The following is a 13,584-nucleotide window of genomic DNA, read 5'->3' on the forward strand; positions in this document are numbered from 1 at the left end:
TCCCCAAGTAGCTCTCCCTTCTCCTTTTATCTGCTCCATCTCTACTCCATCCTCATTTCAGGGAGTTAACTGAGCTATGCCTGGTTTTCCCTCTGAACGCCTCCTAGAAACCCTCTCCACATAGCAAGCTGCGGCCATTTCCGGGCATCCTTGGTCCACCAGAACCTCCACAAAGTTTTTAAAGAACTCTTGGGGGCCCAGGGATCACTCGCCTCTGTGAAGATGATGGAGAAAGTTATCCTGAACTGAAGCATCCTCAGAATTATCTGCTTCAGCTCAGACCCTGAGAACTGATAGTGTCAAAACTTGAAATCCAACCAGGCTTCCCATGACCTAACTGAATCTCTAATAAAACTTTATGAGAGCTCCTGTAGGTCCAGATACCTCCTGTGATGAGCGGGAAGACATAGGGATTTTGTTCTTGGATGGCCAGAGTCGTCAAATGTTTTCGAGTCTACTTGGGAACCAAGGAGCAGCTCTTGTCTTCCTGGAGAGGTTTCAGCTGACACCTGCCCAAATATCCTTAGAATTTTGTACTTCAGCTCAGCGTCAGGGAACCACTATTGGGCAATCTCAGCCAGCCTGAGTCCCTGGATATGTTTAAAGTCCTCTCGTTGTTCCAAAAAAGGGGAACTTGCCTTTTGAAGGCACCGGGTGGTGACTGCCCACCTACTCCAGCAACTTCAGCACTTCCTGGGTTCACCCAAAGGCAATATGAAACTCAGATGCTTGCCTTTGTCACCCCTGCTGGTCTGGTTGACAGAGGCTCACACTCCAACAGCCCAGAGCCTCTATATGCAAATATGGTTACCTGGACCTCCAGTGGTTGGATGGAAGAGGTGGAAGAAGGGCAATGGGATGCTAAGGCTAAGAAAATGCTGGGGTTTAGTGGGAGTCATAGCATGGTTCATGGACCCTGGCTGTGAGTCTGGCTCCTGCCTTCTCTGCATGCACCCTGGGCTGGCCAAATACTTGAAATCTGATGGGTATCATGTGGCTGGCCAGCCCCAGACAGCCCCCCTTCCACCTCCATTCTTTAAAGCTCCCCCACTGGGATGTGCACACAAGTTCCCAAGATCCCCCATTACCTGGACCTAGTTGGTTTGACTTTCTATGCCACAGGCTACCTGTTTTGGCCTTATGAAATAATTTTCTTGATCAGAACATGGGGCTCAGAGCCTGAGATACCCCAGGAAGAAGGTCCTGATATCTTGTGATTTGACAAGGAATTTGAGAAATATGTACCGGAATCTCCCAACTTCTTAGGTTTGTTGTAGGAGACTTGGCAGTATTAATTGCTTTAATAGCGTTAAAGTCACTGTGATCGTCCTCCAATCATTACATTGCTCTTGATTATTACTTTTACTATTATGTCTCTTATTATGGATTGTTCATGGGTGGTTGTTATAAAACACTGACTACATTTTCTATTCAAGAGGAGGGTCTGATATTTGGAGACCATTTCTGATTGTTCCCCAGAAGACTTTTACACAACGAGGCTACAGTTCTCCCACTCCACTGCTTGGTTTCCTTTCATGCGGAAACACTCTCAGCATGTTCCACATTCCTCTCCTGAGGCATATACCCTCCATGAGGGCAGGGAAGCCAAGTGGATAATGTCCCCAGGTTGGCAGATCCTAGAAAAATGTACACGTTCCGTCCAGAGATCAGCACCATTCCCTGTAGACCTGGGAGAGTCACACAACCCTCCTTGCCTCACTAGAGCCCGCATAAAATTTCTAATGTCATTTGGGTGCCCTGCAACTGCTCTTGCAATCCAAAAATACTGGAAAACAAATTAGCAGGGGCCTGAGTACCCTCAAAATTTTGCCGCGGCCCGGCGGCAGGAGTGACCTGATGTCCTGTGTCCTCCCATCCTCTGCCTTTCCCAGGGGAGCACCGGATCCTGGGCTGTGTCCCCCGGTGCCCTGGGCTCCGAGCCTGCCACACTGTGATTGACCTAAGTACAATGTAGCATTTAAAACCATCAGAGTCAATTTTGTGTGAAGTTAACTTATCCTTTATTACAATAAAACTCATAAGCCATTATACAGGTTAAAGGTTAAAGAAAAATGGAAAATATAGAAACAGTGAAATGCCAGGGGAGGGCAAGCCTCCGTTGGGCTGCAGCCACCACGAGCCCTGCGTTGGGAGCTGGGGCGAGCTCAGGGGTCGAAGCCAGTTGTTCCAGATGCAGGTGGTGGCTCTGGCACTCTGGGGACCCCGATTGCAGGTGCCGGGGCCTGCTCCTCCTCTGGGGTGGCCGCAGGTGCAGGGGGCTCCTCCAGGGCTGAGCAGTGAACTAGAGCAGTGACCACTATCTGCAGGGGCTTCACCTCCCCAGCGGGCGCTTCAGCGCGGGCCGAGCCCTCAGCCCCAGCAGCCGGGACGGCCTGGATCCCCGCAGGCCCCGACGGGGCAGCAGTCCCCACGGTCAGAGCTGGGACTTGCTCCTGAGCTGCTTCAGGGTGTTTTCCTTGGGCTGAAGCTGTAGCTCCAGGAAGGCAAAGTATCCCCATTAGGACGGACGTTCCACGTGCCTCCCAAGTCAAGACCACTCTTCCCACTGCTCCACGTGCGTGAGGGCATGAGCCCTGGGAGGTGTCCCCAGGCTGCAGCCCGTGGGGTGAAGTGTGAGCCCACCCCCTGCTCCCAGCCCAGCTGCATGGAGGCTGGATCGGCGGGGCCCACCCTGTCCCCAGCTCAGTCACCCCCAGGCCTCCTCACCCCCAGCCTCTGGCTCCACTGTATGGAGGCGTCTGAATTGCTGGAGGTTACGCCGGGCACGGAGTTCCACGTCTGAACCTGGCATGTGCTGTCTTACGAATTGCAGAATTTTCATAAGGGAGGGAAATTCGGGGAGCTGACAAAAGTCGTCCCCATAATAATCCAGCCATATTTCCAGCATGCAGGAGATGGCCCTGTGGAGGGACAGGCGGGCACAGGTGTCAGAAGACAGGGCTCTGTCACATGCAGGTGTCCCGGGGAAGCCGTGCAGGACCCGGGGACCCGGCCTCCCGTGCGGGGTGTCAGAGGCCAGTCCTGCTCCTTGTGCCCCTGCCACCTGGCGGTCCTGCCTGCCACAGGCCTGCTCCCTGAGGAGGGGCTGATATGCAGCCTCTGTTCTGGGGAGCCCACGCCCAGCGGGGTGACCATCACCGTCTCTCCTGGGGAAGCGGGACTCCCTCCTCAGCCTGGTCCCTGCCCACCTGCCCCTTGAGTCCACCGGCAGGCGTCCGGGGACTGGGGGCGTCTGGCCTGTCATTGCCCTCACTGCACACACTGTCGCTCTGGGAAGCTCCAAGGCAGGAGGGCTCGGGCTCTGTGTCCTGCCAGGCCTTGCCAGGAGCCGCCCAGGACCGCCACCTTCCCCTCTGTGGCTCTGGCCTGCCTCCCTCCAGAGGGGCCCCCGGGGGTGTCCTTCCACTGACTCTAATCTCTCATCTCCCACAGGGTGGGGGCCGCCTGGTCTGGAGGCCTCACCAGCCCTCCTGAGCACCTGCTGTGCCCCCTGGTCCAGGTGCCACCAGATTGGGGAGTGCGATGCTCCCCACCCCCTCTGCTCTGGGCCCCAGGTTTGGGGCAGAGAGAGGGTTGGGGGGCATGGAGAAGTTCTCCTTAGGGGTCCCAGTGTCTCCCACCAAGACCGCACCCCATCCTGGCTCTCCTGCCCTCTTTTCCAGAAGGGGCCTTAGACCTTTACTCTGTCACAGGAATTGCAGATGTGTGAGGTGAGGGTGCAGCCGCCCCCCCGCCCCACAGCCCCTTCGCTGCCCTCCTGGAGAGGGAAGGCCCTCCTGCAGGAGCCGGAGTCACTCACAGTTTCCAACGCTGGACCGTGTCGTCGTCACCACATGCAGCTACGATGTACCCATATCTAGAGGAGGGCGGGGGCATCCCATGAATCGTCCTGTGGACGTGACCTCTCATAATGGGGGCTGTCACCCTCTGACCCCTGACCAGGCCGGAGCCCCGGGGGCCGTCAGCTCTGTGCGTGGGGCCACGGGCAGCTCCCGGAGAAGCGCCCGCACCTGCTGGGGCCTCCTGAAGGCTTGAGCATGAAAGGGCTCGGCGAGGCCCATGGCCCATAACCGAGTGGGCCCGGGGTGCCCCGGGGTCCCCCGGTCTGGTTGTCCGAGGACACAGACCCCCGATAGACTCTCAAACCTCCCTTTCAAATGGGAAACAGGCCGCTCAGGACCCTGGTGACGGGGTGGAGGAGGCCCAGGCCTCATGATGGGGGAGGAAGACAGCTGCTGAGCACAGGCACAGACCCTCTGGCTGACCCGCCACAGGCCAGGCCCCGGGGCTGCCCTCCAGGACCCCGCTAGGCCCTGGGGGACCCTGCTCCAGGCGGGGGAGCAGCCCGAGGCCGGGAAGCTCACACCATCCACAGCCTCCCCAGCAGCAGGTGGCCCAGCCCTGGGCTGCGGAGGGGCAGGTGCTCACTCGGTGAACAGCAGGTCCAGCACCTCGTCCGTGGTGGCGAATCCACGATAGTCGTCTAAGAAGCTGCAAATGGAGATGACATCTCTGCGCTGCAAGGCGAGCAGCAGTTGTCGGTCTTCGTGCCCCAGCAGCTCCGTCCGGCTGAGCTTCTTCGGGACAATCTGATGCCCCTTCCCGGCCGCGGCCCCAGCACCCTGAGGTGGGACAGAGGGGACGTGCAGCCTGCAGGGAGCCGCCAGGAGACCTGGGATCCCGCCCCGGCAGGCCCTGCGCTGGGGCCCCGTGGGCTTGAGGAGCTGGGGCTCCCTCTCCCGCTCAAGCTCCCTGCCTGTCTCTTACACAAACAGGACCAACTATGCAATAAAGAAACAATCTCAGAGGATAAATGTTCAAAATATTTGGATCAATACGAGGACCTCAAGAGACACAGAGAGAGAGACCGAGAGAGGCAGCCACACAGACGGAGGGAGAAGCAGCCCGTGCAGGGAGCCCAGGCGGGCTCGATCCCGGGCCTCGGAGATCAGGCCTGGAGGAAGGCAGGCGCTAACCCCCGGGTGACCAGGCCTCCCCTGAGGGCTCTATTCTGATGTTCCCACACATCTGTGCGCAGGGACTCTGCATCTGGCCCAGGCAGGGGCAGGGCCATGGGGGCAGGTGTGGGGAGGGGGGGATCCAGACTCATGTGGGAGCAGGAGTGTCGGGGGGCCCAGGGGGTAGCAGGCTGGCTTCTGGGACCCGGGGTCCTTCCTGCCCCATCGGGGCCCGGGTGTCGGGGGGCCCAGCCCCTGCACTCACCCTGAGCCCGCGCTGGCATCCGTTAGCTGCGCAGGGCACCTCCCTGCTCCTGGAGGCGGTGGGGCAGACGACCCCTTCCTCCCGCTCGCACCCCACGTCCCGGGTGGAGCTCTGTGGAGACAGTGCCCGGCAGCCAGGCAGGAGGCCTCAGCGCCTGGTCTGGCCCCCTCGCCTGTGCCGCACCCCCAGCTGCCTCCACCCAGACACACCACAGCGCAGGCGGCACCCACCGCCCCTGGAACGAGGAAAGGGATGTGGCTGCAGGGCCTCGGGGTGACTCCGGGGGGGGTAGAGGACCTCAGGAACCCTGTTTCCCCCCTGCCCACTGTGACATCAGGGTGACCCTGAAGGGATCCCCGGGGAATGTGCCACCCTGCAGCGTCCCCCAGCCTGCATGGGACCTGCCCACACATTTCTGGTTCCCTGAACCTGAGGAGGAGGGGATGAGGCTCCCAGGATGGTGGCACAGGGGGCCTGGCCTGGCCTGCGCTGTGTTACCTGACGGCGCCTCCGGATCACCGCCCTGACGCCTTGGTATCTATCCTGGAGCCAATGCCTACAGCATTGGAACAAGCGGCTCCCCCGGGGTTCCTGGGAGCCAGAGCCCCGAGAGGTGGGCCGGCAGCAAGAGAACATCCTCCAGTAGCAGATGTCTCCAGCCAAGTGAGCCTGAGCTGGGGCTGCACTGGATGCGGGTGCCTGGTTACGGGGGTTCCAAGTTCTGTTGGGCTCTGTGACACGGAAGTGACCTCACTCCCTGGGACCCCCTCCCTGACCCACTCCTGGAGGAAGCTGCAGGGGCAGTGCTCGTGCTGCCAATGCTTCCCCCCTCCCTGCAGGCGATGGCCTGTGCACACAGGGACACGACCGCAGCCCTGTCCACAGGCCCCAGGGAAGGACTGTGTGCACCCAGGACCCCAGCCTGGACACACGCCTGGGTTCAGACATGACTGTCCAGTCTTCCCCGGTTTGACACCAACAAGCCGTTGTGCCCATGGGGATGGTCGGCGTCTTGACTGTGGGACAGGGAGTATCCTAGCGGGTGCTTCCCCCAGATGTCCCCAGGCCACTGTGGCCTCATATCTATGACCTTGGAGGCGGGTGTCACCTGCAGGACATACCTCCACCCACTCGTTCTTCCTTGGTGTGTACATGCGTCCAGGTCCACGAGGTCCTCTGTGCACACACGTGGGCACCGGTACCCTCATTCTGGTGGCCCAGAAGGTGACAGTCCCCTTGGGCAGGGATGGGCAACAGCTTCCCAGGATCCTAGGCTCCTGAATCCAAGGCAAACCCTGCAGAAGGTGTCGTCTGGTCTCCTGTTGTGATTCTGAGTCTCGGGTTGTGGATTTGCTCCCGAATGGGACCCTCTGTGCCCTGTGACCCTGGGTCAGGTGTTCAAAACTGCAGCTATTTCAGAAAACCGATCTATTCCTCAACTTTCGATTCATGAGTTACACATCCAAGAAGACTGACTCCACACAAATTATTCCGAATTTAATGATATCTATGCTGACACGCATGTTCACTATCTCATGTGCTATTTAGAAGAGTCCAGAAGGGGGTGGTTGTCCTATGTCTTCTGGAACGCTTGCTTTCACAGAACTGAAGCTCCAGTGCAGCTCGTGTGCTGACTGTGTCACAGCGATGGGGAAGGCTATGGGCCATGGGGCAAGCGCTCAGGAGGACAAAGGATCAGGCTCTGGGCCAGGCCACGTGCAGACATGTTCATGACCAGGTTAATGGAGGACATTGTGGTGTTTGTCCAAACGGGGGCTCCTGTGTTTCCTTTTTCTCTTCTCTTGGACATGGAGCTATTCACCAGGAAGCAGCAGCCTTGCAGGCAGGACTTTCTAGGAAAGAGAGGAGTCAACATGCCTGTGCCAATGTCATTTTCAATGGATTTATTCACAGGCTAAGTCATTTGAAAACACGAGACAGTTACGTTTAAAAACTACCATGTACTGGGCCAAGACAGTCCTGCCTTAGTAGTTTCTGTGAAATCAGGTGCAGAGCGGCAGGAAAGTCATCTCATCTCCTATTATGTGAAAGTGAATATGTGCATTGTGAGGAATGAGAAATTTCTAGGTGTATGATGGAGAGATGATGGAGGAGAGATGGATGACAGGGAGGCTCGTCAGCGATAGATGGACACACAGTCGATGGAGAAATAGATAGGGAGTAACATTGCTCTTGAGAGCTATTCCTCAGCCCTCCTTCCCTGCTTGGAAGGTCCTGGCCAGGGGTGAAGCAGGAGGACCCATTACTCGCAGGGCAATATTATCAGAAACTTCCTGGCACTTACAGGGTCACAACCTGATCTACTCTTTTCCAAACCAATATTGACCTCCCAGTAGGGCCTCCAGGCTTCCAATGAAAGCCATGGTTTCCCCAGGTGCAGGGGCTGCACAGGGGATGAGCAAGGACTGCGGAGCATTGGAAGCACAGCACAGGAAAGATTTTTCTCCTTTCCTCAGCAGGCAGTGTCCAGCTGTGGCAACATTAGAGTTGTAAGGTGGGAACCACGTCCCCAGACCTTCTGTCAATACTCATCGTGCCTCTGCAGCTCTAGCAAATGCACACGCTGCAGCCCAAAGTGTGGAGCTGCACACCTGCCAGCCTGAGCAGCTGCACAAAGTGGGGTCCTTTGGAAGCCTAGGAACAACTTGGGCTGGCCAGCGTCGCCCTCTGCTGGTCTGAGCTCACGGTGCAAGGCTCCTTCCTGTGACCTCCCCTATGCAATGGGAATAGGTGGGTGGACTTGCTCAGGTGTGGATAGCACAGGTGGGAGAAGGTCATCCGGGAGGTGCTGGCCACAGCGTGCAGGGAGCTGAATGGATGATTCTGTGGGTTTTCATAGTGTGGGTGTGTGAGCGTGTGTGTGTGTGTGTGTGTCTGAATGCAGATGTTAATCCAGCAGAGGTTTGGATACAGAAATTTATACACATTGACTTGCATATGTGGATTTTTCTGTGGCTTTTTCCTTCATCATTCATGTGTCCTGCCCTATTGCCATTTCACTTAAGATTCCTGTCAGTTCAGATCAAATCAACAATAAAAGACACTTCATTGGATGTAGTCATTCAAAATCTAACTCCACTTTGTGAATTTAAACCCTTTAATTCCAAAAATACTTGTCAGTCTTCATTCATCTAGAATTCCTGGATCCAGGGCTGTAGAGGATGGTTGGTTTTCCAAAGCGGCTCCGGCCAGAATGACTGACACAGGATTTCAGGGCACAGAGGGAACTATTTAGGAGGAGATCCACAGCCCAGGCTCAGAGTCACAACTCGACTTAGACATGATTGTTGTCGGAGAGAGAAAATTTCAGGAAGAGTGACAGGTCACTCATCACTAGAATTTTCAGGGTAGTTGGGGCTTTGGAGGACAGGGGTGTGGGATGGGCAAGGTCTGCTCTTCCTCCAGGTAAACCCTCTTTCCTGAAACAAACCCCCAACACACACAGATACTCAAAGAATACACACATTCATACATAAAGGAATGATTATAAATGCTGTCTTAGAAAGTCAAATGGTTTTCCACATGTATTCATACCTCATTAGGTCTGGTGTCAATGTATTTTAACTTTTTGAAGCAAGTGACACATATTTATTTTACGTTATAAAAGAGAAGAGGATACTTTCTCTACATGTGTGTGGATTCCTCAGGATAGGAAAACCACCAGCTATGCCTGAGCATCCTCTATTAAATAAGCAAAGGTAGAGTCATCAGATCCTGCTACATCAGTTAAACAACAGTTGAGCAAGAAGCGTATTCTATATCCGATTTGAAAATTCCCAAATAGGATTCGGTGCATTTAACAGAAATTAGGAGGACGGTGGGCGTTCCGGCTTCCGATAAATGCGTCCGTATCTACTGTTGGATTTGAAATAAGGTATTGTCATCCTCTAACCCTGTTCCTCTGCACATCATAAACTCAAAATTGATTCATCACAATACTTGTATTTTCATAATTACTTACTGAATATATTAGGCTTTGTGTATGTACCAACTCCCCGAGGAACCTGAGATAATTGATTATTGTTATCGCAAGAATAAATATATTTAAAAATTCAGTGAGCTCAACTGTGTAAAACACTGGCAAAATTACAATTGCAAAGAAATAAGATAGTGAAGGGGCAAGATTGTCGAAAACTGGGGACCTCCGCTCAGCTGGATCCTTGATGGTAGGTAGATGCTATCCGATCGTTGTGAAAAGGTAGGAATCCCACCTGACGTTTAATAAAAGAATTGCTGGAACTCTTCAGTAGAAAAGCGACCACCCTCTGCAAGGTGGGAGATGCGAGACGTGAATCCAAAGTGATATATCAGAAGGTGAATGGCAGGGCGGGCAGTTTACGCACCCCAGAATCGGGAAAGGGAAGGGCCACAGAGCCCACATTTCAATCTGCCTTAGCAATCTGATCCGGTGAGACACAACCTTGCCTGAAATGAGCTCAGGTGGTGAAATGGGCAGACACTACTCTGGACACAGTGTCTCAGAATTCTCAGAGTCCCAGAAAGAATGGGGGTGCCCACGGGGGTGGAGTTCCCAAGCCTTGGGGTGTGGACACTGGTCATGGCCAACAAGAGTGCAAGGTGCCTCACAGCTCAGTTGGCCCTAAAACTGGAACCACTTTGCCTAATCGGCTGACCACTCTCCACATGGGAATCCTGCAAAGGACAGGGAAGTGGGGACCCTGCCCCTTCCCCTGGGATAGGCAGAGAGTGTAGGTGCACCCCCGGGGGACAGGTCTCAGTGCAGAGACCCTGGAAGGAACAGTAACAGGGCAACCCTCTCTCTTCTGGCAGACTGGTCTGGGCACCCACCACAGGCATCTGCAGCATCTGGCACACCCCAGTGACTCCTGCTTGGCCCTGAGTGCTTACTGAAGAGCGGGACCCTGATCTTTCTGCTCTCAGGCTGGAGATCAGATTCTAGCCATTTCGTGTTGGTCTCCTAAAGAGGCACAGGGGGCTTTCAGGGAACAAAGCCACGCAGGAAAACCAGAAAGAGCTCACAGTGAGCCCAGCCCCGAGGCAAGGGGACGTGTAAGCTGGACCAGGAACAGACCCTGAGCATCAGTGCAGCAGGCCCCTCCCCCGGGAGATCAGCTCACAAGATGCCATGAACACCATGTGTATGGACATCAAAGGGCTGCGTATTCCAGGTGGGGACAACACAGTATAGAGAATTTGACTGTTCATCTAATGATTCCTATATCTGCAGTTTAAAATTCTGTGATGCTTTTTTGTCTTTTTCCCCTTTTCCACTGGTTTCGTGTTTTCTCAACTCTTTGATTTTAAGACATTTGGTAACTTCAATTTTTTACACTCATATTTTATAGATACATTCTTTATGTTTGGTTCTTGTCACGGGAATGAATTTTATTGTTCTCCATATATAAGTTTTGCTTCTTGACAATTTGAGATTTAGTGTCTCAGGCTCATGGTATATCCATAACCTATGCCAGCTTGTCCAGATAACTCTGTCTTCCTCCATATCTGGATGAGAGTGGATTTTCCATTGGGAAGATAGATTTGGTCTGGTTTGCTTTGGTTTGGTGTTTTGATGGCAGGGAAGAAAAGACACGTGAGGTGACTAGAGGGGAGAGCACAGGCCTGCTCAGACCTTCTTCCACTAGCCTTTCTCCCTGGTCTCCCTGGGCACATGGACCAAATCCCCTTCAAGCACATGAAGTGCCAGTTCTGCTGGAGAGCCCAGCCTGAAGGCCCTTTGCTCAAGCCTGCCTGCATCCTCACCCCTGTGCCCTATACACCTGCAGGTCCAAGGATCCTTAGGCTACTTCACTAGCTCCAATCCCGACATCCCCTGTGAGGATAGGCCTTCCTACCCTTGGACCCCTGGGATCCTCATAGGCTTCCAGAAAGTAGGGAATATTTCTGTTGTGGCATGCATCCCTTGAGTGCCCAGGAAGCTGCATTTTCCTCTGAAGCCATGAGGCAGCAATAGGGCAGCTTTCATGGAATGAGACAGGGGCCTGAGGCTCCAGGGACCAGAATCTGACCCGGGTCACATAATGATTGCATGAATGGGAGTTACTTAGGGCTTGAGGGTGGGAGAAGGATCCCACACCGTGGCTTCTCTACTGCCCTCTGACTTTTAAAAGCCTAGTGTGCACATCGAGGAGCTCCTCTACCCTCCATATGCACAGAGAGAGGGAACACCCTTGAACAGGAGCTCTGGAGTGAGGAAAGAGCAGTCAATGTTTTTCCTAAAAAAGAAATCCTCACGACACAACTATGGATGTGCTTTGGTTTGGTTTCGTTTGGGTTGGTTTGGTTTTGCTGAGTTTCATTTGGTTTGGTATCACATGGTGTTGTATTGTTTCCATTGGCCCACTTCAGAGATATGCCTGAGAACGAGGGACAGAGAGAGAAAGACAGACAGTCAGAGGGAACTACCCAGTCCTGGGTCCTGTGCTATTTGGACCATTACATGCCCACTAGTCAAACTTTGCCTTCTTAGGAAATCATCTGGAGAGAGATAAATCTCCATGCTCAGGCCTCTGAAAGGAAGCATCATTACCCAACATTGAAGTGGGTTTCAGGATATATAAAGAATGAAACTGTCAACTCATCCCATTACAGACCATGTGCGACCGCGGCCCCATGTGGAGCACATGGCACCCATACTGGATGCTCAGGGATCCACATTGCCTGGCTAGTACTTCACGCAGAACACTGGGTGTGCAGGAGACCCTCAATGTCTACGTATCCCCTGAACCTATCAAGGAGCATGAGAGGCAGCAGGCTGTGGACCCAGGATTCCCATGCAAAGGAGCTCAGCAAGTGCTGATTCCCCATATCAGTCCAGGAGGGGCCACGTCCTCAGGTCCGCAGTCACCCCCTCAGGGTGCTTGGGGTGGAGGATAATGTCCGAGGCCAGGAGCTGGCTCATTCGCTCTCAGTGTCTTCTGAGGATGAGGACACCTGTAGGTCACCGTGGAGGACACTCCAGGGGCCACAGACACAGGCTCCGTCCGACAGGTGGGGGGCAGAAGGGCCCTGAGCAGGGCCTGGCTTCTCGGGAGGAAGGAATGAGGGAGCTGCGAGGAACCGGGAGCTCCAGCAGCTTCTGTTCAATCTGGTGAAGACCATTCTCAGGGGCTGAGTGGGGGCCCGCGCAGAGGGCGGCCGTGGGGGCTCGGTGCACGGCTGCAGCGTTCCCAGGTGAGGTGTGGCAGGTGTGGGCTGGGGGCCCTTGCTTGGATGGAGGGCAGGTGTCTTCCTGGTCTGCGGGGGCCGGGCTGTGCATCCATGGGCACGTCTGCTTCCTGGAGGACACAGACTCCCCAATATCCCTAGAGGGGCTTCCTCAATGATCCTGCAGGTGTGCTGGGAGGGCCTCCATCCCGGTTTTTTTCGGGAGTTCTAGGACCCGTCTAGGGGCATCTGGGCACATTTCTTGCCTGGAGTCTGGAGGGGCATTTGGGAATTGTCTGCCAATGCGTTGCTGACAGCGGGACGGGTGTTCTCCTCAGGATACTTGGGTGGTGCCTGGGTGTGTCCCAGCCCATGGCCCTTGGAGCCAGCCTGGGGACCCTCAAGGGAGACTCTGCAGGGCCTCTTGGCTCTCTGCTGCACAACCAGGCTGTCAGCCCTGACACAGGGTTGGCGAGCCGGCAGAGGGGTGTCAGTGATCGGCACTTGCTGGGCACCTCGAGGTCCACCAGGTGGGCTGAGGCTAACTTTAGGGCTTCTGAGATGAGAGGTGGAATGGGACGGGAGTCTTATGTCAGGGGGCTGAGTACGTGGTTCCATCAGCAGGGCAGGCTCAGGGATAGAAGGCCTCCTGGTGGTGTAGACGGGCATCGGCATGTGTGGACACTGTGGGAAAAGAGAACACACAGGACTCCATGAGTTTGGCCCCGGCACCAAGGCAAAATGAACATTCAGGAAAGAAAGAAAGAAACCAACAAATGGCCAGGACCCTAGTAACCACCCCCTCCCCCGGAACAGGGAAAGAAAGAGTTGGGATCTGTTGACCTAGGAGTAGGGAATCTGGCTGCAGGGCTCGTCCAGAACAAAGGCCTGACAGGATGCTGTTGATGCCCTTGAGACATGGGGGGGACACGCAAAGTCCTGCCTCACAGCGATGCTTCCTCCATTGGACCAGCGCTTCCATCCTCTCTGCTCATGAGGAGATAGGAGTCCTGCTGCTGGAGAGTCATGGTGGGAGCTCCTGAGTGGGGATGGGCAGTGTGGGATGATGTGTCACAAAGGACAGCGGCCTGTTCTTCTCTGAGGTTGGTATGTGCTCCAGGAGTGCCCGCCAATGACCTTCACACGTCAAACAGCCAGTGTTCACACACATAG

General features: G+C 54.9%; 1 long non-coding RNA gene across 1 annotated transcript; it reads right to left on the minus strand.

The window, feature by feature from the left end:
* Window positions 1-2,004: 2,004 nt before the first annotated feature.
* Window positions 2,005-3,974, minus strand: LOC140605441 (uncharacterized). The gene is made up of 3 exons (XR_012008098.1): window positions 3,821-3,974; window positions 2,728-2,921; window positions 2,005-2,488 (listed from the first exon to the last, which is right to left on the minus strand). It is a non-coding gene; the product is annotated as an uncharacterized lncRNA (long non-coding RNA).
* Between the last annotated feature and the right edge of the window lie 9,610 nt (window positions 3,975-13,584).

This window comes from Canis lupus, chromosome 15, assembly GCF_048164855.1.
Source record: "Canis lupus baileyi chromosome 15, mCanLup2.hap1, whole genome shotgun sequence".
In the NCBI taxonomy this organism is placed as follows: Eukaryota; Metazoa; Chordata; class Mammalia; order Carnivora; family Canidae; genus Canis; species Canis lupus.